Below are 19,630 nucleotides of genomic sequence, written 5' to 3' on the forward strand. Positions count from 1 at the left end.
CCATGTCTAATCTTTTGGACCGAAGCTTTAACTTATCATATTCATTGGATTGTTGTATGTATTTGTTATGCTAAAGCTTGGCTGGCCATTTGGCCATGTCTAATTCTTTTGGACCGGAGCTTTAGAATAACATTGCATCAGCCTGGGGATTCTCATTCATAATTATGTGCTGAAGCTTGGCTGGCCATTGGCCATGTTTAATCTTTTGGACCAAAACTTTAGACTAACATTAAAGGAATCCTGGAATTCTTATTAAAAATTTTGAATTTCTTTATTTTTTTTCAAAATTAATTTTCAAAAACTACAAAAAAATTTAATAAAATCATAAAAACCAAAACTTTTATGTTTCTTGTGTCAAATTTTAAGTTTGGTGTCAATTGCATGTTTTAATTTTTCTTTAATTTTCGAAAATATATGCATTATGTTCTTCATTGATCTTCAAGTTGTTCTTGATGATTTTCTTTGTTTAATCTTATGATTTTCTTGTTTTGTGTCTTTTCTTATTTTTCTTGTGCATTTTCGAATTCATAGTGTCTAAGCATTAAAAATTTCTAAGTTTGGTGTCTTGCATGTGTTTCTTTTCTTAAAAATTTTCAACAAAATATGTTCTTGGTGTTCATCTTGACATTCAAATTGTTCTTGGTGTTCATCTTGACATTCAAAGTGTTCTTGCATGCATTATTAGTTTTGATCTTAAATTTTTATGTCTTGAGTCATTTAGTTGTTTTTCTCTCTCCTCATTAAAAATTCAAAAATAAAAAAAATATCTTTTCCTTTTTTGTCTCATAAATTTCGAAATTTTGGGTTGACTTGGTCAAAAATTTTTTAAAATTTAGTTGTTTCTTATTAGTCAAGTCAAAATTTCAATTTAAAAATTCTGTCTTTTCAAATCTTTTTCAAAATCAAATCTTTTTCATTTTTTTTCTTAACATTTTCGAAAATTTTAAAATTGATTTTCAAAATCTTTTTCTTATTTTTACTTCATATTTTCGAAATCTTTGCTAGCATTTAATGTTTTGATTCAAAAATTTCTAGTTTGTTACTTTCTTATTAAGAAAGGTTCAATCTTTAAATTCTAGAATCATATCTTTTAGTTTCTTTTAGTCAAGTCCTTAAATTTAATTTTAAAAATCAAATCTTTTTAATTTCCTTTTCAATCTTTTTCAAAATAAATTTCAAATTATATCTTTTTCAAAATTTTAATTTCAAAATCTTTTTCTAACTTCTTATCCTTTCAAAATTTATTTTCAAATCTTTTTCAATCAATTACTTGACTTTTTGTTTAATTTTAAAAATTTACTATTTCTTATCTTTTTCAAAACCACCTAACTACTTTTCTCTCTCATCATTTTCGAAAATCACAAACCTTTTTTTTTTCAAAATTCCTTTTTAACTAACTAATTGTTTTAAATTCTAATTTATTTTATTTCTTTTAATAAATTCGAATTCTAACTTTTAATTAAAATAAAAACAAAAATATTTTCCTTTTCTTTTAAACTAATATTCGAATTTCTTCTCCCTCTCATCTCTTTCTATTTATTTTATTTAATTACTAACACTTCTCTTCTTCTTAAAATTCAAACCCTCTCCCTCTCTCTGTGTTCGAATTCTTCTTATTCCTTCTCTACCTCATCCTTCTATTCTTCTACTCACATAAAGAAATCTCTATACTGTGACATAGAGGATTCTTCTTCTTTTCTGTTCTCTTCTTTTTTATATGAGCAGGAACAAGGATAAGGACATTCTTATTGAAGCTGATCTTGAACCTAAAAGGACTCTAAAGAGGAAGCTAAGAGAAGCTAAAGCACAACTCTCTGGAGAAGACCTTACAGAAATTTTTGAAAAAGAAGAAGACATGGTAGCCGAAAACAACAACAATGGTGGAGATGCAAGGAAGATGCTTGGTGACTTTAATGCACCAACTTCTGACTTCTATGGAAGAAACATCTCAATTCCTGCAATTGGAGCAAAACAACTTTGAGCTTAAGCCTCAATTAGTTTCTCTAATGCAGCAGAATTGCAAGTTTCATAGACTTCCATTGGAAGATCCTCATCAGTTCTTAGCTGAATTCTTGCAAATCTATGACACTGTTGAGACCAATGGGGTTAATCCCGAGGTCTACAAACTTATGCTTTTCTCCTTTGCTGTAAGAGACAGAGCTAGGACATGGTTAGACTCACAACCTAAAGAAAGCTTAAACTCTTGGGAAAAGTTGGTCAATGTTTTCTTGGCCAAATTCTTTCCACCTCAAAAGTTGAGAAAGCTTAGAGTGGAAGTCCAAACCTTCAGACAAAAGGAAGGTGAATCCCTCTATGAAGCTTGGGAAAGATACAAGTAATTGATCAGAAGGTGTCCTTCTGACATGCTTTCAGAATGGAGCATCTTATGTATATTCTATGATGGTCTGTCTGAATTATCCAAGATGTCATTGGACCACTCTGCTGGTGGATCTCTTCATCTGAAGAAAATGCCTGCAGAAGCCCAGGAACTCATTGAAATGGTTGCAAATAACCAGTTCATGTACACTTCTGAAAGAAATCCTGTGAATAATGGGGTGACTCAGAAGAAAGGAGTTCTGGAGATTGATACTCTGAATGCCATATTGGTTCAGAATAAAATATTAACTCAGCAAGTCAATATGATTTCTCAAAGTCTGACTGGAATGCAAGCTGCATCCGGTAGTACTAAAGAAACCTCCTCTGAAGAAGAAGCTTATGACCCTGAGAATCCTGGAATGGAAGAAGTGAATTACACGGGAGAATCCTATGGAAACACTTACAATCCTTCATGGAGGAATCATCCTAATCTCTCATGGAAGGATCAACAGAAACCTCAATAAGGCTTCAATAATAATAATGGTGGGAGAAAAAGGTTTGGCAATAGCAAGCCTTTTCCATCATCTTCTCAGTAATAGACAGAGAATTCTAAGCAGAGCCTCTCTGACTTAGCAACCATAGTCTCTGATCTATCTAAGACCACTCACAGCTTCATGATTAAAACAAGGTCCTCCATCAGATAGATTATGAATACCTCTCTTTCTTGGCTGAGGCTTAATGCTATGTGGTAATGCAGCTTTTTAGAGTAAGCTTTCAGCCAGCATTTCCGCCCCAGTTGGTTCAAGATGATAGGTGTTAAAACACCCCTATGGGCTTACTTGCTCAAGCCTCTCCTTAGCACACACACATCACAGGCATTTAGCTTGTTTTGTTCATCTCTGTTTGTTCTTTGGAAATTGATGCCCAGCACCTCTTTGGGTTACTAAATGCTTTGTCTCAAAGTAGCTCTTGATGGTGGACTTTCGGTTGGCAATCCTGGGTTAGTTAACCCAAGTTGCCGGGTGATGAAGCACCCCATAGAACCTAGTTATCCAAGCTTATCTTTATACAAGAACATCACAGGCATTTATCCAAATTTGCAGCCATGGGTGCCCAGCCTTGTGTATTTCTTTTTGCTTCTTTCTCTTGCGTTTTCTTTATTTTATTTTGGACCTTTTTCATTTGTCAAGTCTCATGAAATGTAACTCAAGTTCATATCACAAAGTCATGCCAGTATTCAGCCTTATTTATAAATCAGCTAATGAACCAACACATACCACCACATAATCTTATTTTGTCTCATATCATACCAGACTTTTACTCTTTCTCTATTTCACATTTATTTTTCTTTTATTCAAGCATGAGGAACAAAGCGTATAATTCAAGTAAGATGAAAGTGAATCAAGCACTTAGACTAGCAAGCCATAACAGCATGAAAACAAACAAACTCGCATACAGTAAATGAATCTAAGAAGACACTAATCAATAGGGGACATTTGCACTTTCAATTATCATATTTGAACTAGAATCAGTCAGAGAACAATACAACCTTTTGGAGTCTATTTGTTTCCTCTGTGTCATCATCATTGTTGGGTTCCATGTCCTTCCTCTGTCCATGATGATGTACCTTTTCCTCCAAGAGATTGAATGACTTCCTACAAAAGATATTGAAAGTTGCTTGTTCCCCAAGCACTTGAGAGGTAGTTAGCATGCATGTATGCTTGTGATTCTCTGAACCTAAGTTGGTGTGGAAACACCAAACTTAGTTCCTTGCCTACTTCTATATGTAGCAGAATAAATACATGCATGAAACATTAAGTACTTTTATTAAGGAAATAAATTATGAACTAGAAAACAAACTATGAACTAGAAAACAACTAAAAACTAGAAACATGACAATTGTTAAGCAGTTTCTCTGATGGTTTGGAGCCGATACTAATCATGTTGAGGGTGCAATGTGTTTTTAATGAAATTTTTGGTGGAACACCAAACTTAGCATCCAACATTCACCCCTTACTATAGATAAAACTAATTAACCTTTTTATTAAAATAGCTATGAAAAGTGAACTACCTCAGGTTGGGTTGCCTCCCAACAAGCGCTTCTTTATTGTCACTAGCTTGACATCTTGTTCTTTGATCATGGAAGCTGAAAATCATAGTGCCTTAGCTTTTCTCCTCTTACTGTAAACTTCCTTCCGGTCTACTCTTTGATGATCTCTAGGTGTTCAAGTAAAAGGATCCAGTTCACAGTGTAGTACTAAGATAATTGTGGACACACCTTTATTGGTTGGGTGTTTAATATCACTTTATCCCCTGGTGAGAAGCCTTCAGTGGGATTTTCTTGTTTCTCCACCCTTTTGGCCTCTTCTTTTTTTCTTCTTTCTCATGAGATAATTCATGCTTTGGTGGTTCTTTATCTGCAGTGTCGAGGTTCTCATCTGGGGGTTTTAGATCTAGTTCCTCCTTGATTTCTTTGGTCTGTTGCACCATCTCTACCTCTTTCAAGCATGGATTTAGAAGTCTTGGAGTTAACTCATTGAATGCCTCTTTCAAGCTTTGGTCCCTGGCTTTATCCTTCATACAGTCCTCTTCTTGAGTGGGCTCATGCAGGGTTTTAAAAACATAGAACGCTAGGTGCTTATCATGCACTCTCAACAACAATTTTCCTTTTTCAACATCTATCAATGCTCTGCCCGTAGCCAGGAAAGGCCTCCCCAGGATGATGGGAGTGTTAGGGTCTTCCTCCATATCCAGGATGACAAAATCAGCTGGGAGAAGAAATTTCCCCACTTTTACCAGAACATTCTCTACAACTCCAAGTGCTTGCTGAATGGACTTGTCAGCCATTTGAAGAGCTATTCGAATGGGTTTCAGTTCAAAAATTTGAAGCTTCCTCATAAGAGATAGAGGCATTAAGTTTATGCTTGCTGATGAATGGAAATTGTCGTGTCGGTCTAGAATTTCTTCTTATAGAAAGAATAACTTCGATGTAAGCATAGTTCTAAACCAACAAACAATTTCCACATCAAAAATTTTGGTTGTCACAAGTAACATACCCCAAATAAGAAATAACCGGAGTATTTTGGACTCCGGGTCATCTCACGAGAAATTACAATGAAATGTTCAATTATTGGCTATGAAGGATGTAAGGGGGTTTGGTTGATAAGAGGGGCACTAAAATAAATGACAAGGAAAGTAAAGAGAGCAATTAAAAAAGCAATTAATAAAGAGAGACATTCATGGCAAGGGTTGAGATCATAGGCTTTCTATCCTAGTCATGCAATGATTAATTCATCTTATTTAGTCAACTCCAACAAATAGGGAGAATGTCAAACAAGACTAATCAATCATACCACAATAATAACAAGAATTTATCTTATTACGTCATCTCCAACATTGGAAGAAGGTATCACATTATCTTCCATGAGAGAAAGTCTAACAAGACTAGCTAATCTCAATCCAAAAGTCCTAATCAACTCACTAATTTAATTAGCAAAAGATTAAATGGAAACAATATTAGCTAACAACTCTAGATCACCAACATGAGTTGGGTTTTCATAACTCAAGATTGCCTAATTACTCTCTCCAAGCCAAGAATGCTCAAAAATCTACTCTAAGGCCCAACCAATCATTTTGTAAAACACTTGGTGGGTACAAATGGAAAGCATAGTAAAATGTGCAAGAATAGTAAAATCTACTAACTACAAATTGCAAGGAAACAATATCATAACTCAAATCATCAATAAAAGAAACATCAAACATAAATTTCATTAAAAGAAAATCAAATTCAACATGAACATTCATGAACATAAAAGAGAGCAAAAAGGGAAATTAACACTACAAATCATGAGAATGAAAGAGTAGAAGCAAGAATTCATAAAAGAAACAAGATGAAAACATGTAATTGAACCTAAATCTAAGAAAGATTAACCTAACTTAATTCTAGAGAGAAGAGGGAGCTTCTCTCTCTAGAAACTAACCTACATGATGCTATACTACCAAACAATTGCTCCCTCCTTTGCCCAAGCTTGAATTCTGCATGAAATAGCATTAAAAATCAGTTGGATTGGGCCCAAAATGCTTCAGAAATCGCTGGGGGCGATTTCACCTTAGTGGGCGATGGCAGAATCGGTGCGCACGCGTACATGGCGCGTGCGCGCCCCTGAGCGCGAAGTAACATATAGAAAATTTTATATCATTTCGAAGCCCCGGATGTTAGCTTTCCAACACAACTGAAACCGCCTTATTTGGACCTTTGTAGCTCAAGTTATGGTCGTTTGAGTGCGAAGAGGTCGGACTTGACAGCTTTACGGTTCCTTCATTTCTTCATGAGTTCTCCCACTTTGCATGCTTTTTTCCTCACTTCTTCCATCCAATACTTGTCCTATGAACCTGAAATCACTCAACAAATACATCAAGGCATCGAATGGAATTAAAGTGAATTAAATTTAGCTATTTTAAGGCCTAAAAAGCATGTTTTCACATTTAAGCACAAATCAAGGGAGAATTGCAAAACCATGCTATTTCATTGAATAAATATGGAAAAAGTTGGTAAAAATCCCCCAAAATAAGCACAAGATAAATCACAAAATCGGGGTTTATCACTTGCACCAAGGTCACATAATGATTTCTCAATAGTTATGTCTCCTATGGTACAAGGTATATAAAACCTTCCAGGATCATCCTTCTTTTCTGGTAGACCTCTTTGGAGAATAGCACTACACTCCATTGTCATTTCAACAATCTGTCCTTCCTTTAAGGGTCTTTTCTTTGTTAGCACTTCTTTCATAAATTTGGCATATAATGGCATCTGTTCAAGTGCTTCTATGAAAGGAATATTGATGCTGAGTGTCTTGAATATGTCCAGGAACTTTGAGTATTGCTTATCCTCGTTTTCTTTTTTGAACCTCTGAGGGTACGAAAGTATGGGGACATCTGGCTTCACCCTTTCCTTCTTCTCTTGTAGCTGTGTTTCAAGGATGTTATTATCTCTCTTTGAGCTTTTTGCATTCTTGGTCTTTCTCTCCTCTTCACTTCTCTCTTCTGTCTCTTCTTGTGGAACTTTTCTGTTGTGTTCTTCTTGATTGATGGCTTCCTTCTCACTTTCCACTATGATTGCTTTGCACTCCTCCCACTTTGTAGCTTTTCTTTTGTCCCTTGGGTGGTCTTGAGTGGCACTAGGAGATGCATTTGATTGCTTCTCACCTATCTCTGCAATTCGTTTAGCCATTTGTTCCATATGACTCTCAAGATTTCTGATTGAAGCTTCTTGGTTTTTGATTGAAGCCTCTTGGTTTTTACTTGTTATGGCTTGATCCTTCCGTGCTGCTTCCTGATCTTGTCTTGCCATCTCTTGATTTTTCATGAGTTTCTCCATCATTATCTCTAGACTAGAGATTCTTTGGGAGTCTGGATTTGGTTGTGGTTGTGTAAAGTGAGATGGTTATTGTTGGAAGTTGTTCGAACTATTTGCGGGGTTATTTTGTGGGTAGAATGTGGATGTGGAAGGTGGATGATGGTTGTTTTGGTTAGTGACTGAATTATTGGGTGGATAATAGCTGGAATTTGGGTGGTTATTTTTGGGTTTTCTGTATGGATTGTGGTTAGTGTTTTGCTGGTTGTTGTGGTTTGTATTTTTTCAGCTGTTTTGGGTTGAATTCTTTTGCCATGGCTGTTGAGTCTGAGTGTGATTGTCTCCCCATTTGAGGTTGGGGTGATTCTTCCAGGAGGGGTTGTAAGTGTTACCATAAACTTCACTTGATCCAGAACCTTGGTTGTGCCCATATTGAATTTGCTCTTGCTGTTGATCCTCTTGATTTTCTTCATTCTGCCCCCAAGGAGTTGATGGTTGGCTTGTATTTACTGCTGCAACTTGGAGGCTATCAATCTTTTTAGGTATCTGCTCAAATTATTGTTGAATATGTTGTTGCATTATCTTGTTTTGAGCTAGGATGGTGTCCACTCCTTCCAATTCTAGTACTCCTTTCCTTTGTGATGGTTGGCGTTGTCTTTGATGAGCAAAGAAGTATTGATTGTTTGCCACCATATCAATGAGATTTTGGGCCTCCTTTGCAGTTTTCATGAGTTGCAAAGAGCCTCCAGCTGAGTGATCCAGAGCCTCTTGTGATTTCAATGTCAGTCCTTTATAGAAGTTTTGGAGTTTATCCCATTCATTAAACATCTCTAGTGGACACTTCCTGAGTAAAGCTTTGTATCTCTCCCATGCTTCATACAATGACTCTCCATCCATCTGAGTAAATGTTTGGACCTCTGTTTTGAGCCTGATGATCCTTTGAGGAGGATAAAACTTGGCTAAGAACTTGCTCACTAGATCCTCCCAATTGTTGATGCTTTCTCTTGGAAATGACTCCAACCATTGAGTAGCTTTGTCCCTCAGGGAAAATGGAAATAGCAACAATTTGTAACTGTTAGGATGCACACCATTGGTCTTTACTGTGTCACATATCCTCAGGAAGGTGGATAGGTGCTGGTTTAGATCTTCCAAGGGGCCTCCTCCATAAGAACAGTTGTTCTGCACCAAGGTGATGAGTTGGGGCTTCAATTCAAAGTTATTTGCATCGACATTTGGGGTAAGGATGCTACTCCCACAATGCCTTGGATTAGCAAATGTATATGAAGCCAATACTCTCCTTTGGGGCTGACCATTGTCGTTGGCCACTCCCACTTGTGGATTTGTTGGATTTTCCTCCATTTCTTGGTTCTCTTCTCAACCTCCAAAGTGTTTCAGGATCAAAAGGTGTGGATTCATCGCTTCTTCCTCCTGACATAAACACAGAACCAGGAACCAGAATTAAACACTCTATTGCCAGAGTGAAGTTAGTGTTAGCTTAAGCAAAAATTCAAACAGTTTGTATGCTTAGTAAAAAGAAAAAGAAAAAGTGCTTAATCTAGACCACCACCTTACTTAATCATTGTCAATCTAATCAATCCCCAGCAACGGTGCCAAAAACTTGATGTGTGGAAAACGGTCCAACACAAAACTCACCGGCAAGTGTACCGGGTCGCATCAAGTAATAATAACTCACGTGAGTGAGGTCGATCCCACAGCGATTGAAGGATTGAGCAATTTTAGTTTAGTGGTTGATTTAGTCAAGCGAACAAGAGTTGATTTGAGTGATTTGTATCCAACAGAAACTAAATTGCTTGAAATTTAAAGGGAGAGGGATAATTGACTGGAATTAAAGTGCACAAGGATTAAAAGAGATGAATCTTAAAGTGCAAGTAATGTAAATTGCAGAAACTTAGATTACAAGAAATGTAAATGACTGAAGCTTAAAGTGCAAGAAATGTAAATTGCTTGAATTATAAAAGGAATTGGGAATTTGGATTGCAGAAATTAGACAAGAGAAAGTAAAATGGCATGAAACAGAGAAGCGGAATATGAATTAAAATTGCAACAGATCAAATCAGAAGAGACAATTGCTTGAAAATTTGAACAGCAAGCAAAATATAACATCAATTGCAATGGTTCAAAAGAAATCACAGATCTCAGGATTAGAAGAGACTAGAGAACAAGTCTAGATCTCAATCCTTCCTTGATCCAACTAAGAACACAATTGCAAATAAAATGAAAGATGGAAATCAGTAAAGAAACTTGAATTATGCAAGAAAAGGAAACAAAGAGATCTCAAGGGTGAGGTTGAGACAGAAATTCCTCAACTCTTCACTATCAAGACTCAAGCAAGCTTTGCAGAAAAGAAAACAGAAAACCCAGAGAGGAAGAGAACTCAATTCTCCTCCCAAATCTCCAAGATCCAAAATCAAAGTTACAGAATGAAAATTTCTAAAAGAGGTAAAAACATTCAAAGTAAAAGTTAAAAAGTCCTATCTAAATCAAACTAGCTTCTATTTATACACTTCCTTCTATTGATCATTAAGCCTTGAATTTGGGCCTTGGCCTTGATGGAATTGGATTGAAGATAGCCTCAGTTGATTGCTCTTGGACTTGAGAAGAAATCCATTTGCAAATTGGACTTTGGAGCATTCACGTTTGAGTCAATGTTTGAGGCAAACATTGACTCAAACGTTGGAGTGTTAGCATTATGCAGAACGGTGCTCTTTCTGTCACTCACGTTTGAGTTCACGTTTGAGGTCAAACGTGAGCTCAAACGTGCTCCCTCCAAGGCCATTTTGTAGCCAACGTTTGACCTCAAGTTTGAGGCAAATGTTGGCGCAAACGTTAGTCCTCCTGGGTGTGTAATTGTGCCAACGTTTGACCTCAAGTTTGAGGCAAACGTTGGCACAAACGTTGGCTTCTCCAGGGCTTGTTTTTGAGCCAACGTATGACCTCATGTTTGAGGCAAACATTGACGCAAACGTTGCTTCCTCCAGGGTTAGTTTTTGAGCCAACATTTGACCTCAAGTTTGAGGCAAACGTTGGCGCAAACGTTGGCTTCTCCTGGGTATGTTTTTGAGCCAACGTTTGACCTCAAGTTTGAGGTAAACGTTGGCACAAACGTTGGCTTCTCCTGGGTTCTTCTTTAAGCCAACATTTGACCTCAAGTTTGAGGCAAACGTTGGCACAAACGTGAGCTCTTCTCAGGGTGGCTTTGCTTCCTTCATTTCAATTGTTGCCATCCTCTTTCTTCAACCTTCCTCCAAGCCTTTTGGTCACCTGTCATCAATCAACAAATGCATCAAAACTATGCTAAAATTATGAGACTTCTTATCATCCTCGACATATAAGCAATTATAGCACAAAACCTCATGAAAATGCATCAGGATAACAATGTTTGATTAAATAAAGGTATGCATGAATTTCTCATCCAAATACTTACTAATTGCCTGAGAATGCATGAAAATCAAGTAAAAACTAATGAAAAAGGCTTGTGAAACTAACCTAAGATGACTTGTCATTAGTAGTTCCTTGGTATGCACCTGTAGCTAATTATCTAGTTAGCCACACTTTTCCTCCAAATTTTACTAAGTATCAAAGAGACAAGCTGAAAAGCGAGTCTAAATATTTTATATGGGATGATCCATATCTATGGAGATGTGGTGCTGACCAGGTAATTAAGCGGTGTATACCTCAATCAAAATTCCAGTCCATTTTAGAGGCTTGCCACTCATCTGAGAGTGGAGGACATTTTGGCCCTCAAAGAACAACTAGAAAAATTCTAGACTGTGGATTCTGGTGGCCTACTCTTTTTAAAGACACTGCTGAATTTTGTAAATCTTGTTCTCCATGCCAAAGGTTTGGTAATATATCTAAGAGGGATGAGATGCCTCAACAGATTATGCTTTTCTGTGAAATTTTTGATGTTTGGGGCATTGACTTCATCGGTCCATTTCCAAATTCTAATGGTTACCTTTATATACTGTTAGCTGTGGATTATGTTTCTAAATGGGTGGAAGCAATTTCTACCCGCACTGATGATGCTAACACTGTTGTTTCCTTTGTTTGAAACCATATTATCTGCCACATTAGATCACCATGAGCAATCGTAAGCGATCAAGGCACCCATTTTTGTAACAGGAGACTAATAGGATTACTCAAGAAGCATGGGGTAATTCATAAAGTAGCAACAGCTTATCATCCCCAGACCAATGGGCAAGCAGAAGTCTCAAACAGAGAAATTAAATGTATTCTGGAAAAGATAGTAAAATCTCATAGGAAGGACTGGAGCACCAGGCTACAAGATGCACTCTGGGCATATAGAATAGCATACAAGACACCCATTGGTATGAGCCCCTTCTGCTTAGTATACGGAAAGGCTTGCCACCTTCCAGTGGAGGTGGAACACAAGGCTTTCTGGGCTGTGAGGGAGTGTGGTGCACGAAATTATGATCTCTGGTAATGGCTCCAAAAACTTAGTGCTCTAATCTCAATTCATAATTTGTCACAACTTCGATACAACTAACCAGCAAGTGCACTGGGTCGTCCAAGTAATACCTTACGTGAGTAAGGGTCGATCCCACGGAGATTGTTGGTATGAAGCAAGCTATGGTCACCTTGTAAATCTCAGTCAGGCGGATAATAATTGATTATGGAGTTTTCGAAATTTATTAATAAGTAAACATAGAATAGGTATAGAAACACTTATGTAATTCATTGGTGAGAATTTCAGATAAGCATGTAGAGATGCTTTCGTTCCTCTGAATTTCTACTTTCCTGCTGCCTTCATCCAATCAGTCCTACTCCTTTCCATGGCTGGCTTTATGCAAGGGCATCACCGTTGTCAGTGGCTACATCCCCTCCTCTTGTGGAAATGGTCCAAATGCTCTGTCACAGCACGGCTAATCATCTGAGGTTCCCGATCATGCTGGAATAGGATTCACCCTCCTTTTGCGTCTGTCACTACCCCCAGCACTCGCGAGTTTGAAGCTCGTCACAGTCATTCAATCATTGAATCCTACTCGGAATACCACAAACAAGGTTTAGACTTTCCGGATTCTCTTGAATGCCGCCATCAATCTAGCTTACACCACGAAGATTCTGATTAAGAGATCTAAGAGATACTCATTCAATCTAAGGTAGAATGGAAGTGGTTGTCAGGCACGCGTTCATAAGGAATGATGATGATTGTCACGTTCATCACATTCAGGTTGAAGTGCGAATGAATATCTTAGAAGCGAAATAAGATGAATTGAATAGAAAAACAGTAGTACTTTGCATTAATCTTTGAGGAACAGCAGAGCTCCACACCTTAATCTATGGAGTGTAGAAACTCTACTGTTGAAAATACATAAGTGAAAGGTCCAGGCATGGCCGAGAGGCCAGCCCCCAAAACGTGATCACAGGATCAGAATGCAATCCAGGATGTCTAATACAGTAGTAAAAAGTCCTATTTATAATAAACTAGCTACTAGGGTTTACAGAAGTAAGTAAATGATGCATAAATCCACTTCCGGGGCCCACTTGGTGTGTGCTTGGGCTGAGCTTGAAGTCTACACGTGGAGAGGTCATTCTTGGAGTTGAACGCCAGCTTTTGTGCCAGTTTGGGGGTTGAACTCCACTTTGCAGCTTGTTTCTGGCGCTGGGCGCCAGAATTGGGCAGAGAGCTGGCGTTGAACGCCAGTTTGTGTCGTCTAAACTCGGGCAAAGTATGGACTATTATATATTTCTGAAAAGCCCTGGATGTCTACTTTCCAACGCAATTAGAAGCGCGCCATTTTGAGTTCTGTAGCTCCAGAAAATCCATTTTGAGTGCAGGGAGGTCAGAATCCAACAGCATCAGCAGTCCTTCTTCAACCTCTGAATCTGATTTTTGCTCAAGTCCCTCAATTTCAGCCAGAAAATACCTGAAATCACAGAAAAACACACAAACTCATAGTAAAGTCCAGAAATGTGAATTTAACATAAAAACTAATGAAAACATACCTAAAAGTAACTAGATTCTACTAAAAACATACTAAAAACAATGCCAAAAAGCGTATAAATTATCCGCTCATCACAACACCAAACTTAAATTGTTGCTTGTCCCCAAGCAACTGAAAATCAAATAGGATAAAAAGAAGAGAATATACTATAAATTCCAAACTATCAATGAAACATAGCTCCAATCAGATGAGCGGGACTTGTAGCTTTTTGCCTCTTGAATAGTTTTGGCATCTCACTTTATCCATTGAAGTTCAGAATGATTGGCTTCTATAGGAACTCAGAGTTTAGATAGTGTTATTGATTCTCCTAGTTCAGTATGATGATTCTTGAACACAGCTATTTTATGAGTCTTGGCCGTGGCCCTAAGCACTTTGTTTTCCAGTATTACCACCAGATACATAAACGCCACAGACACATAATTGGGTGAACCTTTTCAGATTGTGACTCAGCTTTGCTAAAGTCCCCAATTAGAGGTGTCAAGGGTTCTTAAGCACACTCTTCTTTTGCTTTGGACCTTGACTTTAACCGCTCAGTCTCAAGTTTTCACTTAACACCTTCACGCCACAAGCACATGGTTAGGGACAGCTTGGTTTAGCCGCTTAGGCCAGGATTTTATTCCTTTAGGCCCTCCTATCCACTGATGCTCAAAGCCTTGGGATCCTTTTTATTTACCCTTGCCTTTTGGTTTTAAGGGTTATTGGCTTTTTGCTCTTGCCTCTTGGTTTTAAGAGCTTTTGGCTTTTTCTGCTTGCTTTTTCTTTTTCTTTCTATTTTTTTTTTGCCTATTTTTTTTCTGCAAGCTCTGTTCTTTGCTGCTTTTTCTTGCTTCAAGAATCATTTTTATGATTTTTCAGATTATCAAATAACATGTCTCCTTGTCATCATTCTTTCAAGAGCTAACATATTTAACACTCTTAAACAACTACTTCAAAATATATATGCACTGTTCAAGCATTCATTCAGAAAACAAGAAGCATTGTCACCACATCAATATAATTAAACTAAGTTCAAGGATAAATTCAAAACTCATGTACTTCTTGTTCTTTTGAATTAACACAGTTTTTATTTAAGAGAGGTGATGGATTCATAGGATATTCATAACTTTAAGACAAAGTTACTAACTATTAATGATCATGTAATGAAGACACAAACATAGATAAGCACATAACATAGAGAAAACGAAAAACAGAGAAAGTAAGAACAAGGAATGAGTCCACCTTAGTGATGGTGGCGTTTCCTTCTTGAGGAACCAATGATGTCCTTGAGCTCTTCTATGTCTCTTCCTTGTCTTTGTTGCTCCTCCCTCATTGCTTTTTGATCTTCTCTTATTTCATGAAGGATGATGGAGTGCTCTTGATGTTCCACCCTTAATTGTCCCATGTTGGAACTTAATTCTCCTAGGGAGGTGTTGATTTGCTCCCACTAGTTTTGTGGAGGAAAATGCATTTGAGGCATCTCCGGGATCTCATGGTGATGAGCTTCATACGCCTCTTGAGCTCCATCCTTTTCTTAGTGATGGGCTTGTGAGATGAATCTTTCCATCTCCCATGGCTCAGAGGTGGAAGCATTTGTCTTCCCTTTCCTCTTTCTTGAGGTTTCTCTGGCCTTAGGTGCCATTAATGGTAATGGAAAAACAAAAAGCTTATGCTTTTACCACACCAAACTTAGAATATTGCTCGCCCTCGAGCAAGAGAAGAAAGAATAGATGAAGAAGAAGAAGATATGGAGGAGATAGAGGGATGTGTGTATGGATGTGAGTGGTGAATGGAAAACAGAAGGGATGACCATGAATGGAGAGAGAGAGGGTGAGGTGGGTGGGGATCCTGTGAGATTCATAGATCCTGAGATGATCCTGTGGGGTCCACAGATCCTGAGATGATCCTGTGGGGTCCACAGATTCTGAGGTGTTCAAGGAATTACAACCTAGCACCAAATTAGGCATGTAAAATGCCCTTGCACACAACTCTGGGCGTTCAGCGCCAGGTTGGTGCCCATTTTGGGCGTTCAACGCCCATTTTTTGCCCATTTCTGGCGTTGAATGCCAGAACCATGCTTGTTCTGAGCGTTTAGCGCCAGCTCTTCTCCAGGGTGCAATTCTGGCGTTCAGCGCCCAGATGCTGCCCATTTTGGGCGTTCAGCGCCCAGATACTGCCCACTTTGGGCGTTCAGCGCCAGCACCATGCTCTGTTCTGGCGTTGAACGCCAGACAGGTGCTTCCTCCAGGGTGTGATTTTTCTTCCGCTGTTTTTGATTCTGTTTCTAAATTTTTCATTTATTTTGTGACTCCACATGATCATGAACCTAAGAAAATATGAAAAACAAAAATAAAATTAGATAAATAAACATTGGGTTGCCTCCCAACAAGCGCTTCTTTAATGTCAATAGCTTGACAGTCGGCTCTCATGGAGCCTCACAGATGTGCAGAGCTTTGTTGAGACCTCCCAACACCAAACTTAGAGGTTCGATATGGGGGTTTGACACCAAACTTAGAGTTTGGTTGTGGCCTCCCAACACCAAACTTAGAGTTTGACTGTGGGGGCTTTGGTTGAATCTACTTTGAGAGAAGCTTTTTCTGCTTCCTCTCCATGGATGCAGAGAGAGATCCTTGAGTTGTAAACACAAGGTTGTCCTTATTTAATTGAAGGATCAATTCTCCTCTGTCCACATCAATCACAGCTCTTGCTGTGGCTAGGAAAGGTCTTCCTAGGATGATGGATTCATCCTCTTCCTTTCCAGTATCCAGGACTATGAAATCAGCAGGGATGTAAAGGCCTTCAACCTTTACTAACATGTCCTCTACTTGTCCATAAGCCTGTTTTCTTGAATTGTCTGCCATCTCTAATGAGATTTTAGCAGCTTGAACCCCATAGATTCCCAGTTTCTCTATTACAGAGAGGGGCATGAGGTTTATTCCTAAACCAAGGTCACACAGAGCCTTAAAGATCATGATGCCTATGGTACAAGGTATTATGAACTTTCCAGGATCCTGTCTCTTCTGAGGCAATGTCAGTTGATCCAGATCACTTATTTCATTGGTGAACAAGGGAGGTAAATCTTCGCAAGTCTCAATACCAAATAATTTGGCATTCAGCTTCATGATTGCACCAAGGAACTTGGCAGCTTGCTCTTCAGTAACATCCTCATTCTCTTCAGAAGAGGAATACTCATCAGAGCTCATAAATGGCATAAGGAGGTTCAATGGAATCTCTATGGTCTCTAGATGAGTCTCAGATTCCTTAGGTTCCTCAGAGGGAAGCTCCTTAGTGATCACTGGACGTCCCAGGAGGTCTTCCTCCTTGGGATTCACGTCCTTCTCCTCTCTTGTGGGTTCGGCCATGGTAATTAATTCAATGGCCTTGCACTCTCCTTTTGGATTCTCTTCTGTATTGCTTGGGAGAGTACTAGGAGGGATTTCAGTGATGCTTTTACTCAGCTGGCCCACTTGTGCTTCCAAATTTCTAATGGAAGACCTTGTTTCATTCATGAAAATCACAGTGGCCTTAGATAGATCAGAGACTAAATTTGCTAAGCTAGATGGATTCTGCTCAGAATTCTCTGTCTGTTGCTGAGTGGATGATGGAAAAGGCTTGCTATTGCTAAACTTGTTTCTTCCACCATTATTAAAGCCTTGTTGAGGTTTTTGATCCTTCCATGAGAGATTTGGGTGATTTCTCCATGATGGATTGTAGGTGTTTTCATATGGTTCACCATGTATTTTAACTCTGCTATTGCAGGGTTCTCAGGATCATAAGCTTCTTCCTCAGAAAATGCCTCTTGAGTACTGTTGGATGCAGCTGCTATTCCATTCAGACTCTGAGAAATCATATTGACTTGCTGAGTCAATATTTTATTCTGAGCCAATATGGCATTCATAGTATCAATTTCAAGAACTCCCTTCTTCATAGGCGTCCCATTACTCACAGGATTCCTCTCAGAAATGTACATAAACTGGTTATTAGCAACCATGTCAATGAGTTCTTGAGCTTCTGCAGGCATTTTCTTTAGGTGAATGGATCCACCTACAGAAGTATCCAATGACATCTTTGATAGCTCAGATAAACCATCATAGAATATATCCAGGGTGGTCTATTCTGAAAGCATGTCAGAAGGACACTTTTTGGTCAGCTACTTGTATCTTTCCCAAGCTTCATAGAGGGATTCACCTTCTTTCTGTCTGAAGGTTTGAACATCAGCTCTAAGCTTGCTCAGCTTTTGAGGAGGAAAGAACTTGGCTAAGAAAGCCGTGACCAGCTTATCCCAAGAGTTCAGGCTGCCTTTGGGTTGAGAGTCCAACCATATTCTAGCTCTGTCTCTTACAGCAAAAGGGAAAAGCATGAGCCTGTAGACTTCAGGATCTACTCCATTAGTCTTAACAGTATCACAGATCTACAAAATTCAGTTAAGAACTGAAAGGGATCTTCAGATGGAAGTCCATGAAACTTGCAGTTCTGCTGCATCAGAGAAACTAGCTGAGGTTTCAGCTCAAAATTGTTTGCTCCAATGGTAGGAATGGAGATGCTTCTTCCATGTAAATTGGAATTAGGTGCAGTAAAGTCACCAAGCATTCTCCTTGCATTATTGTTGTTGGGTTCGGCTGCCATCTCCTTTACTTGTTCGAAATTTTCAATAAGGTTGTCTCTGGATTGTTGTAATTTAGTTTCTCTTAGTTTCCTCTTCAGAGTCCTTTCAGGTTCTGGATCAGCTTCAACAAGAATGCCTTTTTCCTTGTTCCTGCTCATAAGAAAGAGAAGAGAACAAGAAAAGAAGAGGAATCCTCTATGTCACAGTAAAGAGGTTCCTTATTGTTAGTAGAAGAAGAAAAGGAATAGGGGTGAAGAACAATGAAGAATCCAAACACAAGGGTAAGGATAGCAGCAGTGATTTTCGAAAATAGTTTTTGAAAAAGGTTAGTAGTTTTTTCGAAAATTCAAATAAAAAAATAAAATAATTAGTCTAATTAAAAAGAAATTTTGAAAAAGAGGGAAGATTTTTTCGAAAATTAGAGAGAGAGAGTTAGTTAGGTAGTTTTGAAAAAGGTAAGAAACAAACAAAAAGTTAGTTAGTTAGTTGAAACAAATTTTGAAAATATAAGAAGTTAGGAAGTTAGAAAAGATATTTTGAAAATCAAATTTTTGAAAAAGATAAGATAAGAAGATATTTTTGAAAAGATATGATTGAAATTAGTTTTGAAAAAGGTTTGATTTTTAAAATCACAATTAATGACTTGATTCACAAGAAATCACAAGATATGATTCTAAAACTTAAAGTTTGAATCTTTCTTAACAAGCAAGTAACAAACTTGAAATTTTTGAATCAAAACATTAATTGATGATGTTATTTTCGAAAATATGATGTAAAATTAAGAAAAAGATTTTTGAAAAATATTTTTGAAATTTTCAAAAATAACTAAAAAAATTGAAAAAAGATTTGATTTTTGAAAAAGATTTTGAAAAAGGTAAGATTTTTTTAAATTGAAAATTTGATTTGACTCATAAAAACAATTAGATTTTAAAAATTTTGAAAAAGTCAAATCTAATTTTCGAAATTTTAAGAGAGAAAAAGGGAAAGATATTTTTTTGATTTTTGAATTTTTATGATGAGAGAGGAAAACAAGAAAAATGATGCAATGCATGAAAGTTATGGATCAAAACAATGAATGCATGCAAGAATGCTATGAATGTCAAGATGAACACCAAGAACACTATGAAGATCATGATGAACATCAAGAACACATTTTTGAAAAATTTTTAATGCAAAGAAAACATGCAAGACACCAAACTTAGAATTCTTTAATGCTTAGACATAAAGAATTCAGGAATGCATATGAAAAACAAGAAAAGACACAAAACATGCAAATGCAAAGATCAAACAAGAAGACTTACCAAGAACAACTTGAAGATCATGAAGAACACTATGAATGCATGAATTTTTCGAAAAATGCAAGATGAATATGCAATTGACACCAAACTTATA

The 19,630-nt window shown here is 37.6% G+C and overlaps 2 non-coding genes across 2 annotated transcripts; one reads left to right on the top strand and one right to left on the bottom strand.

Moving 5' to 3' along the window:
* Positions 1-2,261: 2,261 nt before the first annotated feature.
* On the bottom strand, positions 2,262-2,369 carry LOC112761543 (small nucleolar RNA R71). Its single transcript, XR_003181934.1, has one exon. It is a non-coding gene; the product is annotated as a small nucleolar RNA R71 (small nucleolar RNA).
* Positions 2,370-17,752: 15,383 nt separating this feature from the next.
* On the top strand, positions 17,753-17,860 carry LOC112761086 (small nucleolar RNA R71). Its single transcript, XR_003181497.1, has one exon. It is a non-coding gene; the product is annotated as a small nucleolar RNA R71 (small nucleolar RNA).
* Positions 17,861-19,630: the final 1,770 nt, after the last annotated feature.

Source organism: Arachis hypogaea, chromosome 16 (genome assembly GCF_003086295.3).
Source record: "Arachis hypogaea cultivar Tifrunner chromosome 16, arahy.Tifrunner.gnm2.J5K5, whole genome shotgun sequence".
In the NCBI taxonomy this organism is placed as follows: Eukaryota; Viridiplantae; Streptophyta; class Magnoliopsida; order Fabales; family Fabaceae; genus Arachis; species Arachis hypogaea.